The sequence below is a fragment of the Gymnogyps californianus genome, chromosome 16 (assembly GCF_018139145.2).
Source record: "Gymnogyps californianus isolate 813 chromosome 16, ASM1813914v2, whole genome shotgun sequence".
NCBI lineage: Eukaryota > Metazoa > Chordata > Aves > Accipitriformes > Cathartidae > Gymnogyps > Gymnogyps californianus.
In genome coordinates this window covers 8,232,331-8,255,299 of record NC_059486.1, presented here as the reverse complement: position 1 = coordinate 8,255,299, position 22,969 = coordinate 8,232,331, and positions in this window count along the sequence as shown.

The following is a 22,969-nucleotide window of genomic DNA, read 5'->3' as shown; positions in this document are numbered from 1 at the left end:
CCTTGCTGAAATGTTCATTTTTCTAACATCCTGCAAGACACGACACAGCCCTGCGTTCTGGGGCCTGTCATGCAGAAGCCAGCTGCAGGTGGCAAGAGGGCAGATTACAACAGCATGAGTTCAAATCTTTGTTTTTATTCCCATACCAAAAAGCCGACAAACAATTCTCCCCTGGGTTTTCCATGAAATGAAGCTCAATATTCACAAGGCAGTGAAGAGAAAAAAAACTAAAAAAAAAAAATATATAAGGGACTTGTTATTCCCCAAACTATGCATTATAAATGTAGGAAACCCACAATTACAGTTGCACTTTCAAGACACTGCTCAGAAAAGCCTAAGCAGAGCACACAAAAAAAAAGGTGGTTGCATGGGTAGGAAATCCAAAGCAACCTCAACCTGACCTTGTAATGACCTACATAATGACCACAAATTTGCAATTTAGGCCTGATTACTTCAAACTGAGCTTTAAAGAGCTAATGGAACAGTGAGGGGATTTTTTTGTTTTGTTTCCTTGTCCCTTTGCAGCGCTGCTGTGGGCAGTTTTGGTGTGAAGCAGCTGGACAAAGCGGCCTGGAGGTGCTTTGCAGCCGCAGAGTATTTCCATGGGGATGCGGATATCATCTGAGCTAAAAGCAGGAGTTCGCTACCACCATCACAGGGTCACCTTCTGCGTGCTGCGCAGCTCCTGCAGTGCATCTGGTACTGGGGTAAGGGGATGCCTGATATAACTGAGATGCATTGGTGAACATGGAGCTAATTTTGCAGTTAATTCAGTGATTTATAGGCTATGCCAGACCCTGTACCAAAGGCTTCTGTACTTTACAGGAGCTGCATTCCTGCCTCAGTTTCTCCCCCACCAGTACTACATTAAAGCTGAGCAAAGGGTGCAATGGCAACCTTTAATGTTCAGGTTTTGGGCACAAGCATGAACTTAAAGACGGGGCAGCTGAGCCAGCTCAGCTACCAAAGCATCTCCTGCTGCTGTAGCACTGCCTCATCCCAGAGAACAGCCTTCCCCCCATGCAGACCATCAGTCACGGGAAGGTGGTGGGTGGCTGAGTTCTTGTGTCACAGTAACTCCATTTTTGTTACTTGAGCTTGTTTGTAGCCTATATAATCATAGCGCTTAGATACAACTGCTCTTAGCTGCATAGCTTAATTACAACTAATGCACATCATTTCAATTAATTTTAATTATACGGAAAATGTGAAGAGTCTGTTACTCCATTGTTAAAATCATTTGGGACAAACAAGGCTAAAGTGCTAAATTTCATAAAGGACCTAGTTATTAATTTTAACTCACTAATGAATGGATGTGTCTCTAAATTTTCCGAAGATGTAGTCTCTACTTGAAGAGTCAGTGCTGCAGATTTATGGATACACTGGCTTGTACAGAGAGATTCAGTCCCAGCTTTAAATGCAAAATGGAAATGCCCCATACTGCTGTCTCAAGCAATACTTCTACAGAAGTTATTTCATATTAATTAAAAGTAACCACCTAAAAATTAACACCCACTGCTACTGAAATATCAGTGTGGACACTCTTCCAACCAAATAAATGTAAGCATGACCACTTACATGGAGTAATTTTAGCTTCTAATTAATCCAACAATTTTCTAAGACATTGAAATCTACCTCCTACTAGCTCATTTCTATTTAGTCTTTGAAAGAAAATGTTTAGTGCTCCTTGGGCATGTTTGGAAAGTCTTATTTATGATATGTACTATTTTTATCTGCTCTTATAAATACCACTCCCTTAGAAATAAAATGTTTCTGGAGTTTGCTACATTAAAAGGAAAAGAAAACATAGCAGAAACTTTGGGTCCTGTTTTAAAGCATAAAAGGGTTTATCTTATCTAGAGCAACCGGTACAGGATAACCAGTGTTATCTTATCACCACATATTGATGTCAGGGTTTAAAAGGACTTGAGGCTGTTATGCTACACGGAGCAGAACTCCTACACTGATAAACACTGATAAAGCTGCAGTGCTCTAATCTAAACTACACCTTCTTTCTGCCCCAAATACACATGAGAAGAGCCAGAAGCATTTTTCCTAGCACAGCACAATCCTCCAAGTGAGGGTGGGCTCCTTGGCCTGCTGGTGCTGCTGGGGAAGGTCCCTGAGCGTAGCCAAGGCTGACAGCAGCCTCGAGGAAAAGAAATGAAACTCGTCTCCAGGCCGAGCTTTGCCCATGGCCATCGCTAAACGCCAGCCTTACAGGAATAACCTGAACCAAAGGCGTGGGGTTTTGTCAAAGGGCGGTGTTCCTGTGAGAAAGTAATGACCGACCTTAAAACCAATTACCTTCTTTAAGTGGTAGCAGCCCCTGCTTGCAGTGCTGACTGTACCAGCTTCAACCCTTCAGCAGCCTGGCTGGAATCATGTGTAATTCCTTCAGGAAGGGATGTGCAACCCTAAGGCCTTTGCTTGGAGAAAAAGAGACACCCACAAAGTGAATCAGGTCCTGCGAAGTGAGAGCTTGTCAGGTGTGGGATGCAGGCTGAGAATCCAGGTTGCATACGTGGTTTCCTCTTGCCTGAATAACGTGGATGCCAGTGACTGATGTTAGTGTAATCTTCCTGTGTTAAGCCATTGAATCAGCCTTCTGGAGGAACAACGTGGCTCCCAATTAACAACACACTGACATAAGAGTGCCTATGCTCGTTAGAAGCATGTTAACGGCCTCCGGGGTCCCGCTTTGCCCTGCACAGCCAGCTGCTGCGCTCCAGCATTGCTCACCCACAAAAATACCAGGCTTTGGACGTGGCCTACAGTTGGCCTAAGTTTGCCTCAGGGTTTGCTTCAGGGAAGGGGCTTCTCTCCAGGCTGTGGCAAGGGCATGGGTGTGACAGCAGTAACAGTTGAGTGTGTTGGAGCCGAGGGGAAACCAAGTCATGGACAAGGTCCCTGCATCACTTCTGTCTGCACACAGACTTTCAATGGGAGCGGTGCAGTGCAATGAGGCAAAGGGCAGAAGGATGTACAACAGAAATAAGGATGTACGATACCAGTAACCAACATGAAAGCTCATAGCAAGGACCGAAGTACAAGGCTGAGATAGTCACGCTGCAGATGTTTGAAATGTAGTACATAGGACACCCACATAATCTATGCATGAACTCAGAGCTTGACACCTCTTGCCTGCTTGTGCAATTCCAATTAAATTTAGGTGCATTAATCTCTCTATTCTTAATAGAAACTCACTCACTTGCTCTCTCTCACCTCCATTTTCTGCCAGCTGCAGATAAAACACCCAGTCAGCCCTCTGCTTATTTGATCCTAAGGTGAAGCGATCAAACAAGCTTGCAACCTCGCTGAAGGATCACACAGAATGAGAAAGTGGGCTGCAAGGCAGATTAGTGAAATCGCTTCCATTACAGCTCCAAGCACAGACATATGCTGTCTTGGCAAGTTTCTTTTACAAGCCTAAATTTCCTCCCTTCTCCTTCAGTTTTGCTGTGGTGTCCATGTCCCTTTCTCTAGGCGCTCAGGATAAAACCTCACACTTTGGAAGCATGGCAGCCTTCAAAGGCCTGATGTTGCACTCTATCGCGAGCTGCGCTAGCTTCTTTTATTTCGGTAGAGCTGCTCCATCCAGATGTAGATGTCACGATACATACGGTACAACGTGCATCCTCTCTGTGTTGCCTTGAGCTGACAGTGTGATTCCCAGCCGTGTGGCATCAGAGGCACTGCTCTACAGTCCCGGGGACCAAGATTCTGCTCACTCTTTCCACACTTTCTTATAAACAATAGGTGGCAATTTTACCAATTAAGTGTGTGGGGAAGCAGCGAGTTTGGATCAGATGCACACAGCAGCTGCCACAGCATGACTATGCAGCACAGAGGCTGCAAGCACTTAAGCAAGACAGAATTATAATAGCACAAGATTAGTTCAGATATCATAAAGCACTGTTCCACTTCCAACAGCTCCCCACCAGGAAATCTCCACCCATCCCTGCAGTTAAGATGTGTATCTGTCTTGCAGTGTTAATTGTGCTGGCCTGCCACTTCGCCGTGGTTTATGTAGGCAGCCCAACTTAACAAACCTGGACAGTAAGGGCATTCCAGTGCTGAGGCGGATAGTCCAAAAATGAATAAATGTAAGTCATGTAGTTCTGCTGAACCTGTGGTTTAAAGCTTCTAATTGCTAACTTTCATCTTTTACCAGCATAAATAATAAATGTGGCATGTTCCCCATTTTCCATCACCACCACATTATTAAAGCAATAAAACAATTTCAAAGGTGTGGTTATCATAAGCTAATGGCACCTCTAGGGGATTAGTAACACCCCAGGAGACTTCTTAGTCTTAAAAAACCCGATACCGCCCGTCAGTCTCTATTAGCTCAGTTGTGTGAGAGTGTGTGCACAGAGCTCCCTGCTCATGCTATGCCACTTGGCACGCAGGACAAGTTAAGTGACACAACTGCAGGCATAATTAGGTCAGGAGATGCTTCCAGGCAGACAATTAAATAAAAGAGAGGAACCCTGCAATCACACGCAGCTCAGATTATGTATACACGCAGGTAACCCCGCTGCCTACAAGCCAGCTGCAGCTTTTTTCGGCCCAGTTCAGAGCAAAGGGAGAGTCTCCCCTCCTACAGGAAGGAGCGGGGAGCAAGTGCTGCCATGCAGAGCACCATAGTGTGAATGCAAAGAGCTCTCCTTGCTGCACACCTGAGAGCATCTCCTCAAGATCAAGCCGGTCAGGAGGGAGTAGGTGACTTTGAGAGAGCCATTCGCCTGCCTGGAAGCATCACTTCATGGGGTTTTGCAAACCTGTGCTGACAGCAGACCTGTCTGTGAAGATGAGTCTGCCGCCTGCCACACCAGGTGATTTGGGAGCACTCCCTACATCCCACTGCTTTGTGGATATTCCTCTCCTACCTCCCCACAGTCTCTGTAATCTTGGTGTGACATCATTCGGAATTACGTTAGTTTTAGTATCTGCTGGGGCGTTAAGACCCAGCTATTTAGCACATCAGAACAACAGTATTAGCAAACAGACCTTCATTTAAGGTAATTACGCACCAAGGAGACTGCCTTATCTTTCATCTCCTGTTTATTTTGCTAACAGTCACCCAGATTCTTTAAGTAATACCTTCCCTGCTATCAGTTATCAAAGCAACGATGGAGGTGGGAGACAGCTGAATGCACTAAGCTCGAACACAGCCAAAGCCTCACAGGTGGGAGGAGGAGGAGAAGGAGGAGGGACAGCTGAAGAAGGGTGAGAGAGGAGGGCTGTCTATCTCTGCCTTTGTCTGCCTGTCAGCAATGCTAAGCTGCGAGCCCTGATCCTGCAGGACTTTGCACAGCCTGGAGCAGGGATGGGATTTGAAGGACATGTGCTGCATTCTGTCATGCCATAGAAGCTTCAGGTGAGCACAGGCATTTGCTAATTGCTATTGCAAATTATCACAGTGAATCTTCAGCTCCCACTGTGCCCATACATCACTATCATCTTCAGTAAAGATAAAGGGGGCAAGGGTGGGAGGATCTAGAGAATGGGCGTAAGCCAAAGCACAATGGCCTCAAAGATCAGTATCAGGCTAAGCAAGGCCTTTAGAGACACATTTCCATCCTCCCCCACGTGAAGGGTGTATTCAAAGTCTGTGGCAGTCAGCGGAAGGCACTAGTGTGACCACTGCCTTTGCCACATCATCCGAAAAGCACACTGGGAACTGAGCTGCTTGATCCCACGCTCAGCTTTAAAATAATAATGGACAAAGGAATCTTAGGAACATTTAAATGTTTCTTTCCACCACAGAATGGGGGGGGGGGGGGGGGGGAAGGGGAGTGAGTCGTCACAGTGACAGTGAAGCAATGGAGTGCTTGAGTTTGGGGAGAAGTACTGCAAAGTGGGTAGTCTTTGTTGTGATTGCTGTGAGGACTTAATCGGTCAATAGGCTAGTTGCAGAAGTAAAAATCCTCTTACTGTGATCATCAGAAGGATACACTACCTCAGTCCTGGTTCTCAAGTACATTCAAAAGAAAAGGGCAACGAAATGCCTTAAGAGAACAAGACCTTGGAGTAAATCATACTGCAGTGCTCAAATTGCAAACCTACCAGGAGTAAGAGTGAACACGAGATGTAGGATCTGGCTTTCTGTTAGGAAAAGAGAAGAGCAAAGGGAAATGGAAGTAGCTCTCACTGAAAGCAATGCTGGGACATGAAGTAGAAAATGATGCAAGTGTGCTGTGTAGCTATCATTGCTTTACCAGCAGGGAGCACACCAAGTTAGCACTAAGCCTCCTTTCTCTCCTTATTTCTTGGCCAAGTGAAGCTGTACAGACCAGAAACACGGTTTCTCCAGCAGTCACTGGGATGCACTGGCTAGGCACTCTGGGCAGTTTTGCCGTCTGTATGTCCTTCAGTGTAAACTTTCTCATACGCTTTAAAGATGGCGAGCTTTAGGGCTGTGGTAGCCCCAGCTGCTGGCACAGCCGCAGCCTCCAGTTCCGCTATTTTTTCAAGACAGGTTGCGTAGTATTTGACCTCAGAGCATCAGGGTCAAAAAAAAAAAAAGCATATCTGGATATAATACAGGAACGCTGACAAGGGGATGTGTGTTTAGGAGACGCAGTCTACATATGCTTTCACCCTGAATTCAATACAGGGATTAAAAAAAAGGGCAGAAATCTAAACTCTTCAAATTCATTCACCATCTCATTTAATGCGGTTGTCAGGCACAATTGTTGCCATTCAAAATTTTTTATTCCTCTTATGGGCATATTTATAGTGTCATGACCATGAATTAAAGGACAAGAAAGATTTTCTGTCAGTTATAACTAAGCAATGGAAAACTGATATTATACAGGCAGAAAACAGGGTGAAAATTAAATATCCAAACAATTTTCAAAGGAATCAATAGTGGTCTCGAAGTTGCTGTAAGCTTATATTTAGTAAAATAAAACAGATACTAAGAGGAAAGTATTGTAACATTCAGAAGTTAATTTAACTATGACTGATAAGAAAAACAATTGGGGGAGTGATTTTATTTGGGGTTTTATAGCTTTTTCATATGATGGAAACAGTAATTTAAATCCTTTTGGATATTGGCACAATCATGCAGATGACAAAAGCATGAACTGTAAACAAAGGACTGCAAGAAGTGAATGCACTGTGTTACAGAAGGACATCCAGGAATGTGTAATTCATTCATAGTCTAATACAAAGAGTAAATTGAGATACCAGAGCACTTTGCTGACTCCACTAAATGGGGAGATTTTGAATGCACCTGGAGGAATAATACCAAAAAAAGGACCTAGATAGACTAGAAAGCAACAAAATACGGAGATTTAATGTGGAAAAACTGTAAGTAAATCTGTCTAGGGAAAACTAATCCAAAACACAGATGTTCTCCTGGAGAGACGAATCTTGAAAGCAATCATGTTAAAGCAGACAAGGAATGACAACAGAGTTAATGGTAAGTCCCCGGTGCAACAGGCAGCACAAATCAGGATGGGGAGTTTGCTTGCGTGCACTGACAGCCCGCTGTTAGCCACCGCTCACTCCTGCGGAGCGCTGCTGTAATCTCTTGCTCGTGAAATGCTAATTCTAGCAGTGTGATCAGCAGAGAGATAACACAAAGTGGAGGCAACTCTAAGAAGTACAACAGAATTATGACAAGCTTGGAGGAAAAAACTCATATAACACATACCACCACTGGGGTAAGGTGTAAGATAGGAGATAAGCCCATTAATACTGAAACTGAAATATTAAATGTTCCATGACATGGCAGATTTAAAAACTAAACAGAAAACTAGAAACCTCATGGCAGATCATGTGTTGCAAAGTTCAGGGTGTCCTTTATCATTCATCTTAAAATTTCCTCTTAAAAACCTGCCCATGACTGACGCACAAAACTCCATCCAAAGGCAACAACAGAAAAGACTCTGCCTGTGATTTTTTTCTCAAGAAAAACGCTCTCTTAAGAAAAAGTCACTGATTAAGGGTAATTAATAAAATGTCCAGATACAAACTCTCAGAAATGCTATTTTATACTCAGAAAAGTAAATGTTAACCTTTTCTGGGCAGAAAGGCGGCAGGACAGCCAGTGTTGGCAGTTCCTGGTGGTGACAAGGCTGGTGCTTTCCTACCAGTACAGCATGCAGAACTGCAGGGGTGTGCAGCCTGACAACAGCTTGGGTACAAATGCAACGCTGGCCCATTTTGCTGCCTGCAGGTGAGGTTTCCTGTCCCATATTGTCTCTGTGGGTCCCAGCAACGAGCAGGTTAGGCTGGGCAGCGATGTGCTGCTCCCCATCCACAGAAATATGTGTTGTGGCCAGTACTAACCAGCCCTGCTGCTAGCTGCAGCTTTTATTTCCAGAGACGGATAAAATCCAATTTGGGAAGAGAGGCAGTTGTTGGAGGCACAGGGCAATGACAGCCACCGAGGAGCATTTCTTTCCACATTTTGTCTAGGAGACCGCCTGAGGTCTTATGGAGGTTACAGGGAGGGGTGCAGAGTGGCGTGCAGGGATGCGAAGTGATGCTCAGGGGTGCCCGGGGTACCCACCCCGCCGCGGGCTCCCCCAAGGCTGCCTTCCCACAGATGCTGAAGACCCACATTGCCATCTAGTGCCAGAGGAGCACAAGGACAGGCGGGAGGCATGGCCTCCCCGCCGCGGCCGCCCTGCTCCAGCGCCGGGCCCGGGGGCTGAGCCGCCGCCGCCGCCGCCGTGCAGGTCGCGGGGCCCCCGCTCGCTCTGGAACCCGTAACTCCTTTCACTGCGGAAGCTTAAGGCGGGGAAGTAAATCTTATGCTGTTCTGCCAAAACCCAGCAAGCCATGTGCAACCCTGCCATAGATCCTGCTTTGCCCCGTGGATGCTAAAGGGCTTAAGAAATATGCAGATAGCTTTGCTTAAGCTCCAAACATTCGAGCTACTAATGATCTCATCCTAAAAACGGTGCAACTAAAGTAAGGTTCAGCAGTGATCGAAGTATCTAATATTTATATATTTCAATAGAGGTTTTCACGCTGATATACCTCCTACCTACTCAACCTTCGGCCTGGCTGCCGCGGCCCTGCTCTGGCCCAGATGCTAAGCAGGGCTGGGTGGGGTGCAGGCTTAGTGCCTGCAGGAGCATCGACACGCTGCAGAGGGCTTTGGTTAGGTATTAATAAACTGTGACAGTGCTGGTGAGAAATTGGGCTGTTGACCTTACTGTCCTGGCCAGGATCCAGCTGGGATAGCTCAGCTCTGCCAGCTGTGGTTTGCCTGCAGGGAGAGGGCAAGGGGAAGGAGCAAGGCTGGGCAGGTTGGGCCCTGCCCATGTTCCTGCTGCAGACGCTGCATGTCGGTCCTGGCGGCGTGCTGCTGTTCCTGTGCGGTCTGGAACAGCTGTTGCTTTCCACCCAGAGGTGATGACATTACAGGAGTAAATGTCTACCTCCAAAAGAATAGATTGTAATTACAGTATTTTCCGTGGCATCTTTTCATGCCAAGCACTTTCATATACACAAAGAGAGGCACGTACTAAATATTTTTCATGGGACTTCCCACCATAAGGGATTGAACTGTTAAGTGTTATTACTATGTGTGTTACAAGAACACCTGGAAGCCTCAGGTGAGACAAGGGCTTCACTGTGCTCAATAGAGTATACATGTTTAATAAAACTCAGTCTTGTCTGTGCAGAGCGGGCAATCTGATTGGGACAGGACAGAGGAGTGAGCAAGTGATTTGCTCCACATCATAAAGCAGTTCAGTAGCTGACCCAGGTCTCCCAAGTTTCAGCTTGCCAGCCAGTCTTTTCAATTAAATGTTGTACATGGTGGAGTTTGTTTATTTTTCAGACTGCGGTTATGCCCTTGTAACAAAGGACTCCCAGAAAAAACAGCCCCTTCATGGTTTCATGGGCTCATTGATAGAAGAGACACCCCGTTCACTCATCTTCCCTTCTCATGCTGTAAGTGGGAACTTTGAGCACCACTTGGCAAAGACGCAGAGAGCTGGCACACTTGGCTGGAAGAATTCGTTAGTGGATCCTGAAAACTATACCAAGCAACTTGATGACAAAGTGCAGTTAAACTTTGACAGTGAAGTGGCAATCTATGACCAGCAAGAGCTCATGGCTTTACAGCAGCGTAGGTACAACTGAGCTTTGCCACGGCAAAGATGAGGTGCAGAGCAAGGTCAGCCTGCTCTTGCCGCGGGAAGGGTGGCTGGAAGGGGTAAAGCTTGAGGGCCAGTGTCCTCCTTGCACATCTTGGTCTTCTGTCAAGAGACCTCATAAAGAAAAAGCCACTCAGAAGCACCAACCAATTGCGATCAGCTCCTCAGCCCTCACTCAAGCGTACATACTCTGAAGGTCACTCATCAGACGATGGGGAGCAAACGTGCTGCTTTGGTAGCTGAAAGTTTGCACATGTTCAGAGGACTGGAAGAGCATGTCACCTACAGCCCCTTAAATTGCTCTGCCTGGCAAGACAGCTTCCACTGGATGAAACTGAAGCCCTGTAAGCAGAACATCCTTTTACGGAGGCAAGCAAAATTTGAGAGACCCAGTCACTGTAAGATCTTTTCTCCCCTAATACCAACATCTCAGTGAAATCTATTTATTTTAGGCCTGCTGTGTCACAACAGATCCAAGAGCTGCATTTTCTCTTGGAAAGAGGCAAGGTTTTGTTTAAAAATATTAGGTTCTTATGACATTTAGTCTCAATTTCTGTACAAGATTCTGAAGTCTGGCGCTCTGGTGCAGATCAAGGACCAGCTTCTTCCTCAGTGTAATTCTGCCTAAGCCCATGCATTTACACTGGGGGTGAATTTTGTCCATAAGGTTCGCGATTCTCAGGCAGAGGCTTATTGACAAGCACTGTGCTGAAGATATTTACATTCAGCAAGGCTCATAAGCCACTGAACATCTGTTCTCTCATTAGCAACCTCCTCAGCATTTGCCCTGTAGGCAATAATCTACAGGACAAGTTTCCCAGCACCTAAACTACTGTAGGATAACTCTTTAACTAAATGGAAAGCAAAGCCCAAGGCCCTGGGAATTTGCTTTTGTACAATAATCTTTTGTGTGCGTACAGTGGAAACCAGAGGATTATGGAGTCAAATCATGAGAATTCAGGTCAAGTGAGATTTGGGGCGGGGGGAAGAAGAAGATGACAGAAGCACCAGTGGGAAGGTAGTGATCCCAGGGGAAGTAACGTGACACTTGCAGATAAGCCTGTTCTGCTGTCATGGTTTAATTTTACACATCAGTATTAAATTTTCTGAGCATTGCTGAACATCAAGTCTCCTTTTACCGCATGAGGTTCTTTTGTGTTGTTTTTTTTCTCCTCTAGCAGCTGCGTTGTTTTGGAGTATCCCTGTGTCTCAGTTATTTTCTTGTGCCATGCCTCCATTTTCTAGCTCTTTATTATTTTTTTTCAGTCTGAGAGTTTGTGTGTTTAAATCTCCTTCCTCCATTCAGCTCCCTGTTATTTTTCTCATTCTTGCACACTTAGCCTGGATCAAGCATTTCAAAGATCCTCTAGATATACAAAGCAATTCATTTATCTCCCCTGGACATTTGCTTAATGGAAGGAAGGAAATGTCATTAAAGAAAAGCACTATGAAAAATGTGATGCTGCTTTTTCTCTTTCTGGCAAGGGATTGATCTGGATATGCAGACTGGCACCCAGAAACTGTATTCAAATGCCTGCCTGCTCTTCCTACAATGCAGAAAGACCCAGGTGAACCCAATGAGCTCTTTAGCACGATCTTGGCTGGTGTAGGCTGCGACGCCCATGGGAAGATGCGCTGTTGGGCAGCAACTGCTGAGAAGGTAGCGGAACAGAAGGTGTTAAATTAGACATAGGTGTAAGGAAAGGAGAAAACAGTATCAAGGAAAATTCACAAGTCTTCTGCAAAACTGAGCAGCTGTACAGCTCATCTGAATGTGAGGATCTTCCGTATCATTTTAAGAAGATAGACAATATGGCAGAAAGGTTATGTTCTACCTGTGGCATAAAATCCTGTCTCGATTACCATTTATGAGACCTGGAACAAAATACCTCCTCTACCGCCTTTGTGAAATCTAACATGCTAAGCAAGACAGGAGTAAGCCACTGCACAAAGCAGCTCCACTTTCTGCTCTGCAGTGGTGGTGGGAGCAAGACTTTGAGGCTGTAGGTATTTGGACCATGAAAGTGCTGCAGGCTGGGAAATGCAGATTTTTTTTTTTTTTTTTTTTTGTCACAGCATTTTACCACTTCCAGGAAAAGAGTATATGAATCTGCCTGGATAGGAAATCTTCATTTTATGAGAGACGCATGTATTTTAATTATGAATTTATCGTACTTGGTGTACCATGCATTTACTCACTGTCATGTTATTTACATAGGTGCTATGTCCTGTCTAAGTTAGCTCTACACGCAGGCTGTGTCACTTAAGAAGAAGAGATAAGCACTTTGCTTCCCAGTCATCCTCTGCAAGAGAATATAAACTTAAAGCTTCTCACAGGCAAAAGCAGAAAATACTTTGTTAGTGCTTGTTTTGGCTGAGAGAATGATCAACTTGTAGTCTAATAAATAATGTATATTATTGCCCTAAGGAAGGACACAATCTTGATTGTTGCAAAGTCATACATGTGTCAGGAAAGTCCAGAACTAAGGTTGTCCAAGGAATCGTAATTCAGTCTTCCTCTGTGTGTGTTATGAAAGTCCCAAGCTGTGTGCCTACATACTGCTTTTCCTAATACCTTTGAGAGATTCTGTGTTCTTGCTCTTTTTCCTTTGTGTCCCATTTTTAGTTGGTTAGCTCATATGTTCCAGACAAGCACAGACTGCACGATGGGCCAGGGAGGGAGTCAGGAGGGATAATACAAGTCTTTGTGGGGAGTAACCTACAGTTTGGATGTCATATTTAAAAAGTGTGGTACAGAGTACAGATGTTATGGGTTGTATTAGCTTGGTCTGCAGGGAACTACATCCTGTATTGGATGAAATGGTTTGACCTCTTCTATTGAAATGCTAATGTTTGACCATTTCCTCCAGCAAAGTGAGTCTCATTATTTCTCATTGTAGCCTACATTTACCCTTCCTCCAGTCTACGCCACCCTGACCCCAGAGTTTCTGCTTTTCAAATATGTGCCTAAAATTTGTCTGCTATGTGATCGTTTTATGAGGTGATATCATGAAGTATAAGTATGTGTTCCAGCTGTGTTAGTGACCCTGCCTATAAACCAAGGAGGTTGGCTAAGCACACTCTTGCCCTCCCGCTTAATGTGACTCAAGACAAGAAGATGCAGTGATCCAGAGTGCAAAAGTGAGAGTGAAAAATCCAGATTAGACCCTGGAAAAAGGAAACTCTAAGTGAAACTGACTTTTTATCTCTGTGTGTCTTCATGTTGACACTACATTAGGAAGGCTGACATCAAATATCCCCAGAGGCCCAAATCCAATTTTGAATCAAATGTAAAAGACCAGCTTGTAAAGGCCAAGAATGAATTGGTTCTGCCAGAAGAAAAATTAGCACAGAAACAAGCTTATTTCCAGAGAATCTACTGAAATAACTACATGATGCCTTAATAGCGATTGTCCTTGTCTGATTTTTTTTTTTTTTTTTAAACTTACTGAAAGTTCAGGCTTTGAAATGACCAATCTGTATAAGGAACACATCCATCTCCAGGTTTGTTGCATGCAGTAATCTGTGGTCAAGATTACTTTAGTTAGCATTGAGATGGGCTGCCCTTTTTATTCTCTGAATCTGTTTTAACACTAATCCCTGAACAAATACTTAGAAAAGCTAAACAGATATGTGTCTGTCCTACTTGCTTCCATTTACATCTGTGAGAAGCTGCAGAGATTTTGTGCCGCTTAGCTGTCATGCTGTTTCTTAGTGCCAAGTTCTCATATTGCTGCAGTTCTAGGCCATTTGCTGTTGCAGGAGAAGATTTAGGTCAGTGGTTTTTCAACCTTTTTTGATTTGTGGACCCCTAAAAAATTTTCCAGCAGTAGTGCAGACTCCTTTAGGAATTTCACGTATGTAGATTGCTGTCTGGCACATACGAATTTGCTTTTTCTCAGTCACTTTTTGCAGACTCTTTAGAATTTTTCCATGGGCTTGCCAGGCTCTGCAGACCATAAGCTGGAAACCAATGATTTAGGTGAGCTTTTGAACTATTACTCATCCATGTATACACTGCTGTAAAAGAAGAGAATGCCATAAAATGAGTAACATCAAGGCCAATGTTTTGGGGATATCGTGACTTTCAGTACTTTACAGTCTGTCAAACCTGAATGCAGGGTGTTTAAGCAACCAGTGTTCACATATGAAAAAATATATGGTGACGGTGTACCAACACCCACGTTGTCCCGCTGTCTCAGTGGCTTTGGATGCTGAGCTGTGGGTGTTCCAACACCGCCATAAATCATAACCAGTTGCCTCCAGAGCTTTAGCTATCAAATGATATATGCTTTTTGGCTTCTTTAAGCCTAGCCCAAATAAGGGTCTACAATATGATTTCTTTAGATTGAGATCAGGCTTAGGAGGAAATGTGGGATAAAGTCCACGCATAAATCAACTTTCTCCCTGCATTGCTTTATGCACCATACCATGAGAACTGGTACTTCTTTAGAACCCATCAAACCCTCTCTCCTGGCTGAGAGACTGCTATTAGTAAGCAACACCATCCTTACTGCAGTAGGCTGAGCTCCTTAGCCTTTCTAGCCCCACTATTTATACAACAGTAGAGTACTGCATCTTCTCCCACTCATCACTTTGCTGTTGGTGAACTGCAGGAGAACAGCATCCATCAGCTTAGAAGTGAGGAAAGACTGGTGTTAATTATTTGCACTGCTATAGTTCCTGCATGCTGTAAGTATTGACCAGGTCTCTATCATATGAGGTTCAGCGTGTGTGTGAAACAGGAAGAGGGTCTACATGCCAAAGATCACCCAAGCCAAGCACGCAACAGGAGATAACAAGTGGGCATCAGGGACAGGCAGATGAAACAGTACAAGCAAGCAGTAAGATAAGATGAAGTTAGTGTATTAGCCTATGGTCCTGGCATGTCATCTAGTCACCTGGTGATAGACGCTTCTGTAGGTATCACAGGGGGAAAAAAAGCTTTGAAGGATGATGATTAACCTATTTCCGTAGCTGTTACAGAGCATTCCTATAATGGAGGAACGGCAGTTTGGGGAGAAAAAAGCATATGGTAGTTGTTGGAAAACTAACAAAGAGGTGATACAGACTGGCAATGTGGCTAACCAGAGGTGAGCTCTGACTCCTAAAAGTGAATTTAAGATGATAGGCTGGATGGACATAAGTCAAAACAGATCTTGGAAATGAATCAAATAGCTTTTTCCTTGCTGCAATAGAGAATGGTGACTCAAAGGAGGGATGTAAATAGAAAGTGATCTGGTCAAAGCAGGGCACTGGCTAAGAAAAAGAATGGGGCAAGACATCAAATGGCAAAAACAGAGGAGAGAATAATGCAGCAGTGGAGATGCAAAGTGAAGAGAACCTAGTTAAGAGTTCCAGCTGCATGGATGGAGAGAGAAGATTATATAACTGTTTTGTTACACAGGATGAAACTATAAATGTGGGCATTTTTCACCAGGAGGGCCCAGAATGAGGCCCAAGTTGAAGATGATATCTGACTTGCATTTCCTCTTCCTCTCCTTTACTTGGCATCTGTTGTAAACCTACTGTTCCCTAGCCTGAGACTGATCTCAAGGTCATTGTTTTGATTTTACTCTTATCCCTCCCACCAAGAGGTTTATAGAGCTTGGTGTTCTTTATAATGAAAGTATAGTGCCCATCAACTGATACTTCCAGATTTTCAATTTTCTTTTTGGCCTCCTAAGGCTTTAATATGAAACTTTCCATCTCACTGTCCATCAGAACTACTGCTCCTGAATTATGGCTGATTTCTTCTTAATATCCACAGCAGGGATTTTTAATAAATCAAATAAAAAATAAAAAATGCTGCCCCATCCACCAGGTTTGATGGATCTGACTCCTTGCCAATAATAAGCCAGACAAGATGTTAAGAGACCTTTTGTTTTTGTACAGGATGTAGAAGACAGACTCTTCCCTTTCTCAGGAGGCAATTCAGTGTAAACCAGGTTAGTGTGCAAGCCTGTATCTCCAAAGGTAATGCAAAATAAAAATAACAATGTGTCTCTAGAATATGGCATTGAGAGAAAGCAAGGAACAAGATAAAATGTTCCATTAATCCCAGCATCTAGTCTGAAGATGATGCAATTTAGGGCATGCTATCACTTACAAAAACAATGACTAGACTTCCAGGTATGTACTGCAGGTGATATCTAATTCTTATCTACTTGTCTCTGGTTCAGTGCCTACACCAGTCAATTTACAGATCATTACACTGTACAATATGTAAAATAAAAATAGATGTCATTAAACATCTTGACTGTATGTTGCTTAGCCTGCTGTTCTATCAGACTGTGATTTAAAGACCTACCTCACCAGCTTGGGAGGAGGAACTGTACTCAGCCCATCATTCCCATTTCCTTCGGTTACCTTTTCTGCCTCTACATTCCCTTTCTCCATATCCAGCTTGAAAGGGGATTTGTCCCCCTTGTACCAGGGACAGTATTTCCTGGGGTTGTCGTATAGCAAACATGCAACCTATTACAAAGATGTTCAGCTGAGAGGGGATCTGCAAGGCAGAGTACCTGGATGGGTGAGATGCTTCCCCCTGAACTCCACCAAAGTGTGCTCTCCTTCCCCTAAAAGAGCTGAAAACTTTCAGCACCTACTCTCCAGGAGGAAGACTAGGAAAGTCTTCCCTCTGGAGCCCATTGCTACAGCTCCCTACACGGTCACAGAAATCACTCCCAGCATTCAAGGTCTTGGTTCATGAATTCATTATGCTTCCATAGCAATTCAAAGTTTTGCCTGGTCTAGACAAATGATCATATTTTCAGCTGATGCAAAGTTGCTTATCAGTGACTGCAGCGATACTCCACTGGTATATGCAGCTGAGAATTTAGTGAGGTGATTTTTTGGAATAATGAGCATCTCTTCTGCATCTCAGTACAGTGTTAGCTGACAGCCCTGGGTCTGAGACCACCCTAATAATGGATTAATGTAATACTTACGGATTTTTTTTCATTCTGACAATGTCCACACTTATATGATGTTATGGATTAATTACGTTGGTTTTCACTGCTAGCGTTGCCTTTTGTTGCTAATCTCAAAGTAAGAAAAGTAAACTTGCATTTTGAAATGAGAGGACAAAGTAAGTATATATTAGAGATTTTTGTCTCTTACTATTGCAGTCTTATAGAAGTTTTCTACTTAAATAATTATCCAGCAGAGATTTTACTGTCAAGTAGAAGATAACCAGGCACTCTTTCTGTAATATTTCTAATGCGGTGGGTGAAAGATCCAGAATAGCTGGACTGTGTGATTATTTTAACTGCTGTGTAGATAAAAGAAAAACGTGAGCAATGAAATGTGGAAAAGGTGTATATATATTATTATATTACTTCTCAACAATTTTCTTTTTCTCTTGCTCCTTTGTCTGGAAACAGTGATTAGATCGATTTTTCTCATGTAGTAAATAGACTTCCCTAAGAGTAAAGTGGTTGTTTGTTCAAAGCTAGGTTTCTGTTTTAAGTGATAGATCTCTATTTTCTGAGCCAGTGAAACTTCTCCTCTGCTATAATGACATTTACAGACATCCTACTTGGGGCTGACATTCCCTGCAGACCTGTAGGAAACCTGATGACACTCCTGACCATCTTTTCTTCAGCTTTTCTGCATCATTTTAGTTCTTGTGTCCAGGTTTCCGCCCTTATTCATAAGCTGGTTGAAGCTACACACAGCTGTCACCGCATTTGTAACTTCTTCCCTCCCCAAGGTCTCTGTCTCTCAAAGGCTGAGATGGATGTATTTCTCCACTCAGCCACTCTTAAAGCTCTTTTCCAAGGGATGTGTCCTATCTGAACTCGGCAGAGAATGTGCATGACATTAATTGTAGGACCAGTCAGCACTGCTTCTGACTTCGAGAGACTCACAAGTGAACAGCTAAGAAATTTCACTCTAAACACTGGAGCCTTTGGCTCAGGCTGGAAGGATGCATCACTCACAAGGTACAGTGAAATGTACAGTATGGACAGTTGTTATGTCCTTGGTGTGGATAATTTATACATTTTTACTTTCCAGTGGTGTTAATTTGGCACCCCCTGGAGGAAGTATGTTTGAAAACACCTACAGGAAGGAAATATTTTAAAAATCCCCTTCGATGCAATCGATTCTTTAACTAGACTGTAAATTTTCCCAATTATCTATGGAGAGGGAGTCTTTGCAGAATCATGTAATTTTTCTGTAAGCATTTTTCATCCTGAGGTAATACATGCAATTTTTTTTCTTCCTCAGACTAAACACGTCAATCTAAGACTGTGACTGGGGAAGTGCTGGAGAATTTCTCTAACATCATGAATTAAACGATCAAAAAGAAAATTTGGAATGTCACCTATAAATGACAAGAAGAACCATTAAAGAGGTCCATTTGAATCCAGTCCAAGACATGTAAGGATCAGTATACATCCTTACTCTCATGGCTAGGGTGGGCTTATGCCAGGTAAAATGGGGGAAGACCTTACTGTAGGGCTGCTCCTGGATTTCCAAAATGAAACAAACCCATACCTTAGAAAACCTACGGCTATTAGAAATACTTCCATTTTGCTAATCAAGTGGAATTGCTTTCTTTGTTAGACAGAAATGACCATCTGCTGGGCTTGCAAGCTAGCTACAGAGTTTGATGCTTAGAAACTAAAATGCCAAAGGCAAAAATTTAAAGATGCAAGAAAAGAAGGATGTTAATAATGCCAAAATGCGTATTTACACAGCTTTAAAATTCTATTTGAATGTAAAAAAATAATTGGATGTTAGTGATTTCTAAAAAGAAACATCAACAAGTTTTTTTAATTATTATCATTTGTTAGCTCTCTTCGGGAAATACCTGGCTGCCTTTACAAAGGGGTTTCAAAGAGAACTGGGAATGTTGTCTATCAGTGATGCATCCAGTGAAGCTAACCTGTGAAGTGTGAACAGTACTTGCATTATTTTTGATTTATGTTTGTCAGCTGGGCACAGAGCAGTCTCTTTATTGCTCCTTCTGCCCCAGCAACAATGCTCAGTTGTGGTCCCTGCTGAAAGGAACTTCTTCCTGGGAACTGCATTATTTCATTAGCTGCTGCATGCATGATTTTGGTGTGTTGGTTTTGTTTGTTTTCCCAGAAGGTCCTCTGAATTTCCCAGGGAGTCCTTCCTTTTGACGTACTTAAACTTATTGCTGCTTAACCTTGTAACTCACTGGTAATTCAAAGGCTTTGCAGTGGACTAATAAGGAGAGAGAGTCACAACACAGGAACTGCCATGCTAGTTTCCCCTAGATGAAAAGTTTCCCAAACACTAGCAGTGGTCAGTAATAGATGTCTGGATGAACAGCATAAGAAAAAGGACATAAATGATCCTTTTCCTGTTGCCTTCTCACATGACGCCTCTGGCTGTCTTCCTTTCTCTACCACATAATAAGGAAGAGATCTGAGGCTGGCTGCCTGGCTTGGAAAATCCTTCATGTTAATAGTGCATTCTCATTTACAGCATGGCAGGAACATAGATTATCTGCAGGACTGGGCTATCAGTATTTGGAAAAATGCTTGACTAAAAGGCTGTCCTTGGTATGTTTTCTTTTGTACTACAAAGTTGCTTTTCCTTACCCACAGACAAGCAGCCAGCACTTGCAAACCACAACTGAAGATGGCTGTATGATAACATTACTCTTGCCGGCTTAGGATGATCCTTAAATGCTTTATTTTCCATGCAGAATACATAATTATTAGTTTAATAATGAAACCTGTTTTCCATGTTGCATTTGCCAGATCTGATGTTAAGAATTTAAAATTACTTTCACCAGAGGTGAAAAAAATTGCAGAGAAAATTAAACAGCATCAGTCTTTCTGAATGTTATCTATCACAGGGTGATAGAGAGCTCCACACATTAATGCAATACAAATACATTTGAAATTTTACAGTAAGATTTGAGCAGCTGCCTTCAGGTCCCTTTCAATTGGACTGATTTCTATGTTGTTCTTTATCAGGAACTCCTAAATTTCTTTTGCTAGAACCAGGATCAGAAGCGGCAGTTTCTGGCTTGTATCCATCTACACATCGTGGAGTATTTTGAAACTGCTGGTACGTGTACTGCTGTTGGTAGGGAAAAAAAGAAATAATATTTGTAGCTTCTTTGTCTCCTGAATCTAATATACGTATACCTACACAATTCAGAGCCTGAAAACTAATTCTATCTAGAACAACCTGGATTCTAGAAAGAAAGAGGAGGAGGTATATTACTAAAGAAACATTAACTGATGGAACAGATGGGAAAGACGGACTCTAGAAAAAGATCCTGTCCATTCTGCCCAGCTCAGGAGGGTGACAAGTACAAAACGGGCCTGTTGAGGGATGGCTTACTTGGAATGTCATATACATCTACCCTGAGCTGGGAGGGTAGTGTCATCAGTGTGCATTGAAAGCAGTTACAGCAGTCTGCTGTTCAACTGCACATAGCAGCAGATCAGTACATCTCTAATTATTATTTGTCTGGCTGGCTAAGCAGCGCAGCATTTAAAACCTAATTTGTTGTATAATTTAATTTTAATTGAGTCTCCTATCCACACAGGACTCGTTAAGCTAGCTGTATGTTTCACTTGCTGTCTTTTTACATGGATACTATGGGAGAGCTGCAAGAGCTGAACCAATCATTTGCTTGCACTGTGCTATCACTGAGGTGCAGTAATTCCTTGGTGTGATTGCAGAGGGATCTCTTGGCAGGCATATTTGGAAAATATGTTTTCTCAATGCCACAATGTAACAAAACAACTTCCTCCCTCAGCTAATGCTATGGTTTACACAAAAGATTTGGTTGTTGGGCTTTTAGTTGCATCTCCCATGTGCTGGTATTTTCCTCTGCCACTCAGAGATAACAATTACTAGTCACTGTGAGCAGTAATAAAAATGAAGCACCATGACAATGCTTTTGAGTGATTGTAACTTCCACTGATGCGCCTCTCTTCGAATGTATAAAAGGCACTAGTCCTCAGTGAGGACAAAGCTGAAAGTAAGCAGGGTATTTTACAGACAAATCCTTTTGGAGGAATGCAGACAGTCAGGCCTCAAAGAGCCATTTTTTGGTAGTATTATTACTAAGGGAAGAGTTATAGACTAAGGTCAATAACACAAAGCTCTTAAGTACGTGCATCAATTTTGACTTTTATGTGTGCTTACATTTTCTCCTGAACTAGGGCCCATGCGATTGAGAACTGTGAAGCAATACTGTGCATTAGGTATCAGTTAAAACTGCGGATCCAAAACACTTTTGTATTATTTGAGTAATTTTGCTTGTATCAGTAGTCCCGTGCAGCTCTCTTGCACAGGCTGGTATTGCTGTGAGATTCATGTGGCCAAGGGGATCTACAGGGTTTCCAGGAAAGGTTAAGATAAAAGCAAAATCTGAGAGCTCAAGCCTGTGAACCAAGTAGGAGTATCAAAGCAAAGAATTGCAAATGGTTTTGTTTTCAATGTATTCTTTCTCTTTTCATGCCTTCTGATTTAATCCGAACTTCAAAATCATTTGAGTGAAGGGAAAAAAAAGAGGTTCACTGCCTCTGTACATGTTATATGACTAATTTAAGAAGCTAACCAGCAACCAGCGGGGAGCTCCAGGATAGCTCAGCTTCTTCCTCCTGTTTTGATGAATATAAAACTGTTCGAGTCCTTCAGATGAATGTGATAAAGGAATTCACGACGAGAAGATTGCTACTGATGCTGTGCAAAAGGACTACAATTTGTTTGCCTAAGAAGCCACTTTATATGGGGTGCTAATTGGCCTAAAAAAATTATGGTACAAGTGGTATAAATGTCCCAGGAAAAAAAATGAAACCAATATAGAGAAACAAGCAGATCAACAAGTGGGTAGTAGTGATAATGTTTTACACAAACAGGGAAAGGACCACCAAATTTCAGGTATTGGCTTTCTCAATAGCCTTTGGGGGGCCCGGTTATGTTAGCTGATTTGGGTTAGGTTGTGGAATCCTTCAAGGGTCAGATCAAGGGAAGAAAGACTGATGCATAAGAAGTCTTTCAGCAGACCGTGAGGAAGAAGCTCCAACTATTTGGACACGTCTGGCGGAGGAAAGGCAGCTGCCAGCTGGAAACCTGCCAGGCCCAGCCGAGCGGGCGGGTGCGAGGGGCGAGTGCCTGAGGTAACCCGGCTGTGAGGCCAGCGGGTGAAGGCAGCGTGGAGCACATGATGGAGAGAGATGGTGCCGCTCCACAGGACTTCAGACTGGCCTCAGGCGGGAGCAGGATGTAAGCGAGCGAGGGGTTGATCTGTTTTTGGTCATTTTAGCTCTCTGAGGTGGCTCCCAGTGGGATGGAGAAGGTGGGAAGACGAAGCAGGGACCTGGGGAAACAAGGATGAGTGTGATGGCCCACAGAGGCCAGGTTAGTGCGGTGTGGCTGGGAGCATGGGTCCTGCAGGGCCACAGGAGACAGGGCTGCCACGGGGGAACTGATGAGATCTTCCACTTGCTGTTTGGAGGTTTTTGTTGCTGTTTTGGGTCTTGTTTTAGCTAGTTTCCAACTACTGTAGAGGAGAACATTGAAATGAGGGGATTGGTGGGGTAACAAAGAGCAAAGCGACAGTTCTTTAAGGTGCAGAAAGCTCTGCTGCTTGCCCTTGTCCCCGATAACGGCAGGTTTTGGTTTGTAAGAGCCTCCTGATTAAAACTGGGGCTGCCTCCTCCGGGTGTGAACCCCCATCAACAGGCACTGATCCTGCCTCAGTGTGAACTTTCTTTCTAAAGCATGTCCCTGGAACAGCAAGTAGGTTTTTTATTTAGCCGCTGCTGGCAAACTACTAACTCTTCAACATCGAAAAGTTAAAGTACAATTATTTTTCACTGTATGTGACCGATTAAACG